The sequence below is a fragment of the Miniopterus schreibersii genome (assembly GCF_964146895.1).
Source record: "Miniopterus schreibersii genome assembly, chromosome: 1".
In the NCBI taxonomy this organism is placed as follows: Eukaryota; Metazoa; Chordata; class Mammalia; order Chiroptera; family Miniopteridae; genus Miniopterus; species Miniopterus schreibersii.
Genome location: NC_138101.1, coordinates 143,218,322 through 143,225,745, shown reverse-complemented (window position 1 = coordinate 143,225,745; position 7,424 = coordinate 143,218,322). Strand labels below are relative to the sequence as shown.

At 41.7% G+C, this 7,424-nt stretch overlaps 1 pseudogene across 1 annotated transcript; it reads right to left on the bottom strand.

The window, feature by feature from the left end:
* Window positions 1-774: 774 nt before the first annotated feature.
* LOC308558970 (small ribosomal subunit protein eS6 pseudogene) lies at window positions 775-1,299 on the bottom strand (annotated as a pseudogene). Its single transcript has one exon. The product of its transcript is annotated as a small ribosomal subunit protein eS6 pseudogene (transcript).
* Window positions 1,300-7,424: the final 6,125 nt, after the last annotated feature.

Here is a 7,424-nt window from a genome sequence, read left to right as displayed (position 1 = left end):
ACTTGCAGCAAGTAAAGGAGACAGGGAATTCAATCCAAAGCTCTGTCTTCTTCCTAAAGGGAGCCTTAGCCATTGCTTATATACACTATTTGGTGAATTACATGCTGATTTCTTAGTGACATTTATCTGGTTGAATTCCTGTCAGCTCATTCTTTTTACAGCTGCATCTGCAAAATATTGTGCTACATTTTTACATTAGGAAGAAATAACATTTAAGAACTGTCCAGACCCTGAGACCCTTGTCCTATCTAACAATTTGGTTAATAAAGCCTGTTTCCCCCCCAATTTTACACTGGCTTATTTTCATTTAGATATTGTAAATTCATAAGAAAAGAACAAATTTTGTTATGGTGTAAAAAAATCTTAAGAACAACAAATTACAAATATTCCATTTTTGATAAACAAAAATATTTTCTTTCCCAAAATGTAAACATCCAATAAATAAAACATACATAGTATTCCAGGTGTAGACACTAGTAATTCACTTATGAAAGAGGTGCATTTTAAGATATTTGGTGGTAAGGTTTTTTCTTTTTTTGATGTCTTATTTATTTATTACTCTTAGAAAATCTCATTTTGACTGGACTCAGAATTAGAGGAAGAAGCTCTCAGAGTGCTGGCAATCTGTTGCTGGCAATCTGTTCCTGGCATTTCCTTTGGCCTCCTTCATCTCTTGGCCAGAAGTTAAGCATATTCTGTGGCCTCTTAGTACACTGTTTCTTCAGAGCAAGACGCCTGACATTTTTGTTGCCGACCGTGTGAAGTAACAAGATACTAAATCTTGGGTGCTTTGGTCCTAGGATTTTTATCTTCTTTGTTCAGGGGCTTTCTCACAACATATTGGCAGACATCTTCTTTAGAGAAATTGAAAAGTTTGCAGATTCTGCTAGCTTTTGGGGGCCCCAGGCAATGAGGCACAGTGGTATCAGTGAGGCCAGGAATATCTTTCTCCCCTTTTTTTACAATGACCAAGTTGAGAACACCGAGACTGGCATCCACAATGCAACCCCAAACAGATTTGCACTTTCTCTATCCATTCCTTGGCCTGTAATAGGAATGCCCCTTACTCAGTGGCAGGCAAACATGGCCATGGGTCAAGACCCTCTGCTTAATGGGGAAACCTTGTTTGTCTTTCCCACTACTGGTTCGAACAACATAACCCTTCCATTCTTCACCCAGAGCATCAGCAGCAACTTCTGTGGTCATACACTTCTCATAAAAGGCATGAAGTTTGCATTCATTGTCTACTTCAATGAGTTTCTGAGAGCCAGTGGCAGGGAAAGAGAACTTCAACTTCATTCTGAAGCCTCCAAAGCCCCACGAAAAGAGTGGTGATAAAGTTTTTGTTTAAGTGTAAATCACTTTGCCAAACAAACCAGGCCATTATTATTTAAAAGTCTACTCCTTGCCCACTGGTGTGGCTCAGTTGGTTGAGCACTATCTCATGCACGGAGAGGTCCCCGGTTCAATTCCCAGTCAGGGCACATGCCAGGGTTGCAAGCTCAATCCCCAGTAGGGGGCATGCAGGAGGCAGCCAAATAATGTTCCTCTCGCTCTCCCTCTCCCTTCCTCTCTCTAAAATCAATTTTTAAAAATATTAGGAAAAAAGTCTACTTCTTTTCCCCACATTCCTTATTTGAGTAGAAACTCATCAATTTCTATAGAATTCTGGCTATAGGGCCAGGCCGCAGGAAGCCACAGGAAAGGTCTGAAATATCTAAAAGTCGTCTGACTAGAGAAAAATGTTTTCTTTTTTTGTTAATCCTCACCTGAGGATATTCTTTCCAGTGCTTTTCAGAGAGAATGGAATGGAGGGAGGTGGGGGGAGGTTACGGGGGAGCGAACCTGCCACCCATGTACATACACTTGACCAGGAATCAAACCTGGGACCCTTCGGTGAGCAGGCCTGATGCTCCAACCATTGACACACACTGGCCAGGGCAGAGAAAAATATTTTCTTGAGCCTTGGAGGTAGTCATTCGTCACTTCGCACCTGAAGGCATTCCTCAGTAAACTTTTTTCCTACAGTCTTCAGAGTAAAGTGCAGGATCTGGGCTCCCAGAGAGGATTGCTTCCAGCTGGAACACCGACCAGCAGAGCATCCTTGCAGGCATTCTGCATGCAGTATACCGTTGATCCCTTCCACACTGGCCTCCAGCTTGAGCTGCTCCACCAGGTGCTGCGCAGCGTTTATACAGCCTGAGAATATATAGCCACCACACTGTGTTCCGAGGGCGGGAGACTTGAAGAATTCTAATGTAAAAAATGCTCCCAATATTCCACTGTGGTAGGTAGCCTATAAGTGGCCACCAGTAATCCCCCACCTGTTGGTATTCATGCTGTTGTGTAATCTCTTCCCCTTGAGTGTGGCTGGACTTAGTGTCTGGCTTCTGCTGAGTAGAATAGAGCAAAAGTCATAGGATGTCACTTCCTAGATTTGGTTACAAAAAGACTGCGATTTCCATCTTGCTTGATCCCTTCTCCCTCTTTTGATAGCCCTGGCTCTAGTGGAAGCCAGCTGCCATGTGGTGAGCATCCTTCTAGAGAGACCCACAAGGCAAGGAACCAATGTCTCTGACCATTAGCCTTGGCTGGCACCTGGTTTGCAGCTTTCTGAAAATCCCTATGCCAGAGGAGCCAGCTAAGCCTCCTACTAAGTGAGATAAAAAATGCTTATTGTTTTAAGCTGCTAAATTTGGGGATAATTTGTTATGCAGCAATATGTATATAACATATTCATTAACTGAAAATATTAGAACATCAAACTATAAACAGTTTATTTGGTACAACCCTTCACAGAGCTAATATGACCATAAATATCAGATTCTCCTTCAATTTTACACATCCTTTGTCCTTGTAGTTCTACCTCTAGAACTTCTCTTAAGGGAAAAAAGTCATCAAGAAATGCTAACAAAGGAATAGTTACAGGGATGTTCAGAGCAGCGCTTTTTTTTTTTTTTTTAAAGAATTGTTGATTTTTTTTTAATATATCTTTATTGATTTCGGAGAGAGGAAGGAAGGAGAGAGAGAGAGAGAAACATCAATAATGAGAGAGTCATTGATCGGCTGCCTCCTGCACAACCCAACTGGGGATCAAGCCCGCAACCCGGGTATGTGCCCTGACTGGGAATCGAACTGCAGTCTCCTGGATCCTAGGTCGATGCTCAACCACTGAGCCGTGCCAGCCGGGCAGAGCAGCACTATTTTTAATGGCAAAAATTGGTAGCAATCCATATTTCTAGTAATAGGACATTGAGTAACTAGATCATGGAATTGCCTCTAACAGAACAGGTTGGACTCCATTAGTGAGTCTTGAAAAACGAAGTGACTTGCTTTCAGCATTTACCAAAAAAAATGGAATAGTTAAAAATATTAGAGTAAAGGTAAGTTTTGCTTCATAAGAAATTTGTGTTTCATGCTTGTGTATGTATGTGTTGTGATGTTAAATGAATTCGTTACTCTGAGTTATGGTCCAAATTTTGAAAACTCTGCAGTGTATAAAAAAATATGGCCCAGTTGGGAGTGGCTCAGGGGTTGAGTGTCGACCTAGGATCCAGGCCATCGGGGTTAGATTCCTGGTCAGGGCACATGCCCGGGTTGTGGGCTTGATCCCCAGTCAGGGGCATGCAGGAGGCAGCCGATCAATGACTCTCTCATCATTGATGTTTCTCTCTCTCTCCCACTCCTTTCCTCTCTCTGAAATCAATAAAGATATATTAAAAAATATATGTACAAAACTACTTAATGACAAAAAGCATTCAAGATATATTAACTTACAAAATAGCATGCATATGTTACAAAATGATCTAATTTCATGAAAATCCAAAAAAACCAAATCTATATGAAAAATGGAAAATAAACACACCAAACAGATCATTTATACTTTTCTTCTTTTATCTATACTTTATTATTATTATTTTTAATCCTCCCCCGAGGATATTTTTCCATTGCTTTTCAGAGAGAGTGGAAGGGGGGGGAGAGAGAGAGAAAGAGAGAGAAACATCGGTGTGAGAGAGACCCATTGATTGGTTGCCTCCCACATGCGCCCCGACCAGGGCTGGGGATGGATCCTGCAACTGAGGTACATGCCCTTGGCCAAAATTAAACCTGGGACCCTTCAGTCCCTGGGCTGACGCTCTACCACTGAGCAAAACTAGCGAGGGCTTTTATCTATACTTTAAAATTTTCTACAATGAATATGTCTTTTTAAAACATTTCTTTAAAAAATTTTTTTAATTATTGATTTGAAAGACAGAGAGAGAAACATTGATTAATTGTTCCACTTATTATTGCATTCATTGGTTGCTGCTTATATGTGTGCCCTCACTGGGGATCAAACCTGAAACCTTGGCATATCAGGAGGACTTTCTAACCAACCCAGCTACCTGGCCAGGGCCAAAAAGTTATTTCTTGAATAATAGCAATAGTTTTTTAAGTTTTCCAAATAATTATATCTTACATATAGCATTTTTTCAACCATGTTAAATATATATGCATAGAAAAAAGACTAGAAAGAAAATTGTCAGAATGTTAGCAGTGGTGATTTTTGTGTAGTGGGATTATGGGCAACTTTTAATGTTTTAGAAATGTTTCTAAAATAAATATGTTTTTCTTTTTTAATAAAAATTTTAATTTATTTACTGATTTTAGAGAGAGAAACATCGATTTTTTGTTCCTCTTATTTATGCGTTGATCAGTTGATTCTTGTATGTGCCCTGACCGAGGATGGAACCCACAACCTTGGTGTACCTGGATGATGCTCTAAATAACATAGTTACCTGGCCAGAGCATTAATAAAAATATATAAAAAGAGAAAGAAGAGCCTAGTTCTGATGGGGTCTGCCTGCTGGGCCCTGTGCCTAGTTAACTCCTACTCACCCTTCAGAATTCAGTTCAAATGTTATTACTCACTAGGTCACACCCTTATTAGACATTCTTATAGCACCTCTTACTTTTTCTTTAGATCACTAAATACAGTTGCAGTTTTACATTTATTTGATTAGCTGATCAATGTTTGTTTATTTTTATACTAGATGGTTAGTTCTGTGAAGGCAGGGACTGTGTCTCTTTTGGATCACCAGTCCTTAGTGCTGAGCATAATATTTGGCTTACTAGAGGAGCTCATAAAATCTTTGTTAAATGACTGTGTTAATGAATAACAAAACCCATTGACTCTTCTGATCTGGTTCCTTTTCCCGAAAGGGCTCTCAAATCCTTCAGAAGATAGGAAACAGAAGAGGGAGGGGCTATCATAATAATGTCTGCCCATCACAGAGTGTCAATGTAACAGGAGAGTCTACAGGATGCATTTTATTTTATATATTTATTTTTGTAACCATAGTTTTGTGGGGTTTTTTAAAAAAATTAAATTTTTTCTTTTTTTTATTTCAGAGAGAGGAAAGGAGAGGGAGGGAGAGATAGAAACATCAATGATGAGAGTCATTGATTGGCTGCCTCCTGCACGCCCCCTACTGGAGGTTGAGCCTGCAACCCAGGCATGTGCCCTGACAGGGAATGAACCACGATCTCCTGGATCATAGGTCGATGCTCAACTGCTGAGCCATGCTGGCCTGGCTACAGGATGCATTTTAGAGGCCTTCCTATCCGTAATAATTTCCACCCTGTTCCAAAGAGGGCCAGGAAGGAAGTCACTGCGAAGTCCCAGGGCCAGCCTTTCGCGGACAGAGCCTCAGCAGGAAGGCAGGGACAGGGGAAGGGGAAGAAAGGAAGGGAAAGGATGTCTCCTAAGAAAGGACTCTGTTTTGGACACCATGCTAAATGTTTACATCCATCATCTCATTTAATCCTTCCCAGAACCCCATTTTGCAGATGAGAAAACAGACTTAAAGTTTGTGAAACCAATGCAGGGTAAAGCTGTGTTTGAACTAGATCTGCCAGCCTTCCTCCAAAGCTTGGGCTTTTCCAGGCTACCAACCTGGCTTCCAGCTCTCAAACACCCCCCACCCTGTTAACTTAGGGCCTAAAATTGGCCCTAAGGACTCATCTGTTGGCCTTTGTCTAAAGTTGTCTTTTAGGAGTCAGTGTATGACGGCTGAAGTCCATACATTGGAAACACAAACTCAACATAGAGGCAACTGCTACCAGACCGAAAAAGAAATATATAAACAAAAGTTGGAATGTGGAAAGTAAAGGAGATGGGGTTAGTGTAAGGAAGTTAATTTCTCATCTCTCATATTGAGTAGATAAGAGAAACTAAAATGGACAAATGTGTGATATATAAAAGGGTAATGGTGATCACAGAACTGAAAACAAGCTGTTGGGGAGGTTGCCTCTAGGAAGTGGAGCTAGGGAAAGAAGAGAAACTTTCATTTTCATTTGTTTGTCCTTCTGAGCTGTTCATTTTAATATATATATATATATATATATATATATATATCCCTGGCCAGGTAGCTTAGTTGGTTAGAGCATTGTCCTGATACACCAAGGTTGCAGGTTCAATCCCTGGTCAAGGCACATACAAGAATCAACCAGTGAATGCGTAAGTAAGTGGAACAACAAATTGATGTTTCTCCCTTCCTGTCTGTAAAAATCTTCTTTAAAAAAAATTAGTGGTCTGTAGCTTTTCTAAAAAGTTTAGAAATTTTTGTTACAAAGGACTATACAAAAATATCATTCCTTTAGAATGCAAGCATGTCTAGAAGTAGTCACCTGGGTAAAAGTCTGCAGGTTTCCTCTGTCTCAGGAAGGACATGTGTCAGGGGAGGGTCCTGTGATGATAAACATGGCTTTCTAAGCAGTTGCCTCTGGGGAAAGGGAATTGGAGACAAGGTTGATACATTTGCCTTTACAAGCACACAGCGCAAGGCTAACGCAGGAGAGCACCCCTTCCCTTACATATTCCTAAAGGCAGTTCACATTCAGACACCCAGACACAAGAGGGCACTGACTCTGTGAGGACCACAGATAACCACCCTCTAACTATGCCTGAGGAGAACCTCCCAGCAGTACCACACTCTGAGCAAGAGCTCCTGCCTTCCAGGCACACTGATCCTGGGGGATCCATCTGACTGCAGGCAGTTCTAGTCCCAAGAGGTGGAACACAGAGGGTTCTCAGATGAGTGTGACTCTGGTCCTGCTCCAGAGCTAGTCATAGAGCACAGATCTCACCCCTTAGCACCTAAGGGCCCCTGCCTCCTCCTGAGGTATGGCACCCTCTTGACCTTTGCTCGTTTGCAGTTTATGTCACTTTGGGCATCAACAGCTGCAGAAAGGGAGGCTGGGACACGGCTCAGGGGTGCCACTCACTGGCAGCCAGGAGCCAGTAGTCTGGTATTTCCAGTAACAACAAAGGCCTGTTGTTGATCTTTGACCCCTGCCCCTCCCAGAGCCTTGGCCCTTTCTCCCTCCCACCTTTTTTCCCTGCTGGTCTCTCCTGTTTTCTGTCTCTTCACTTCCCCGGCACT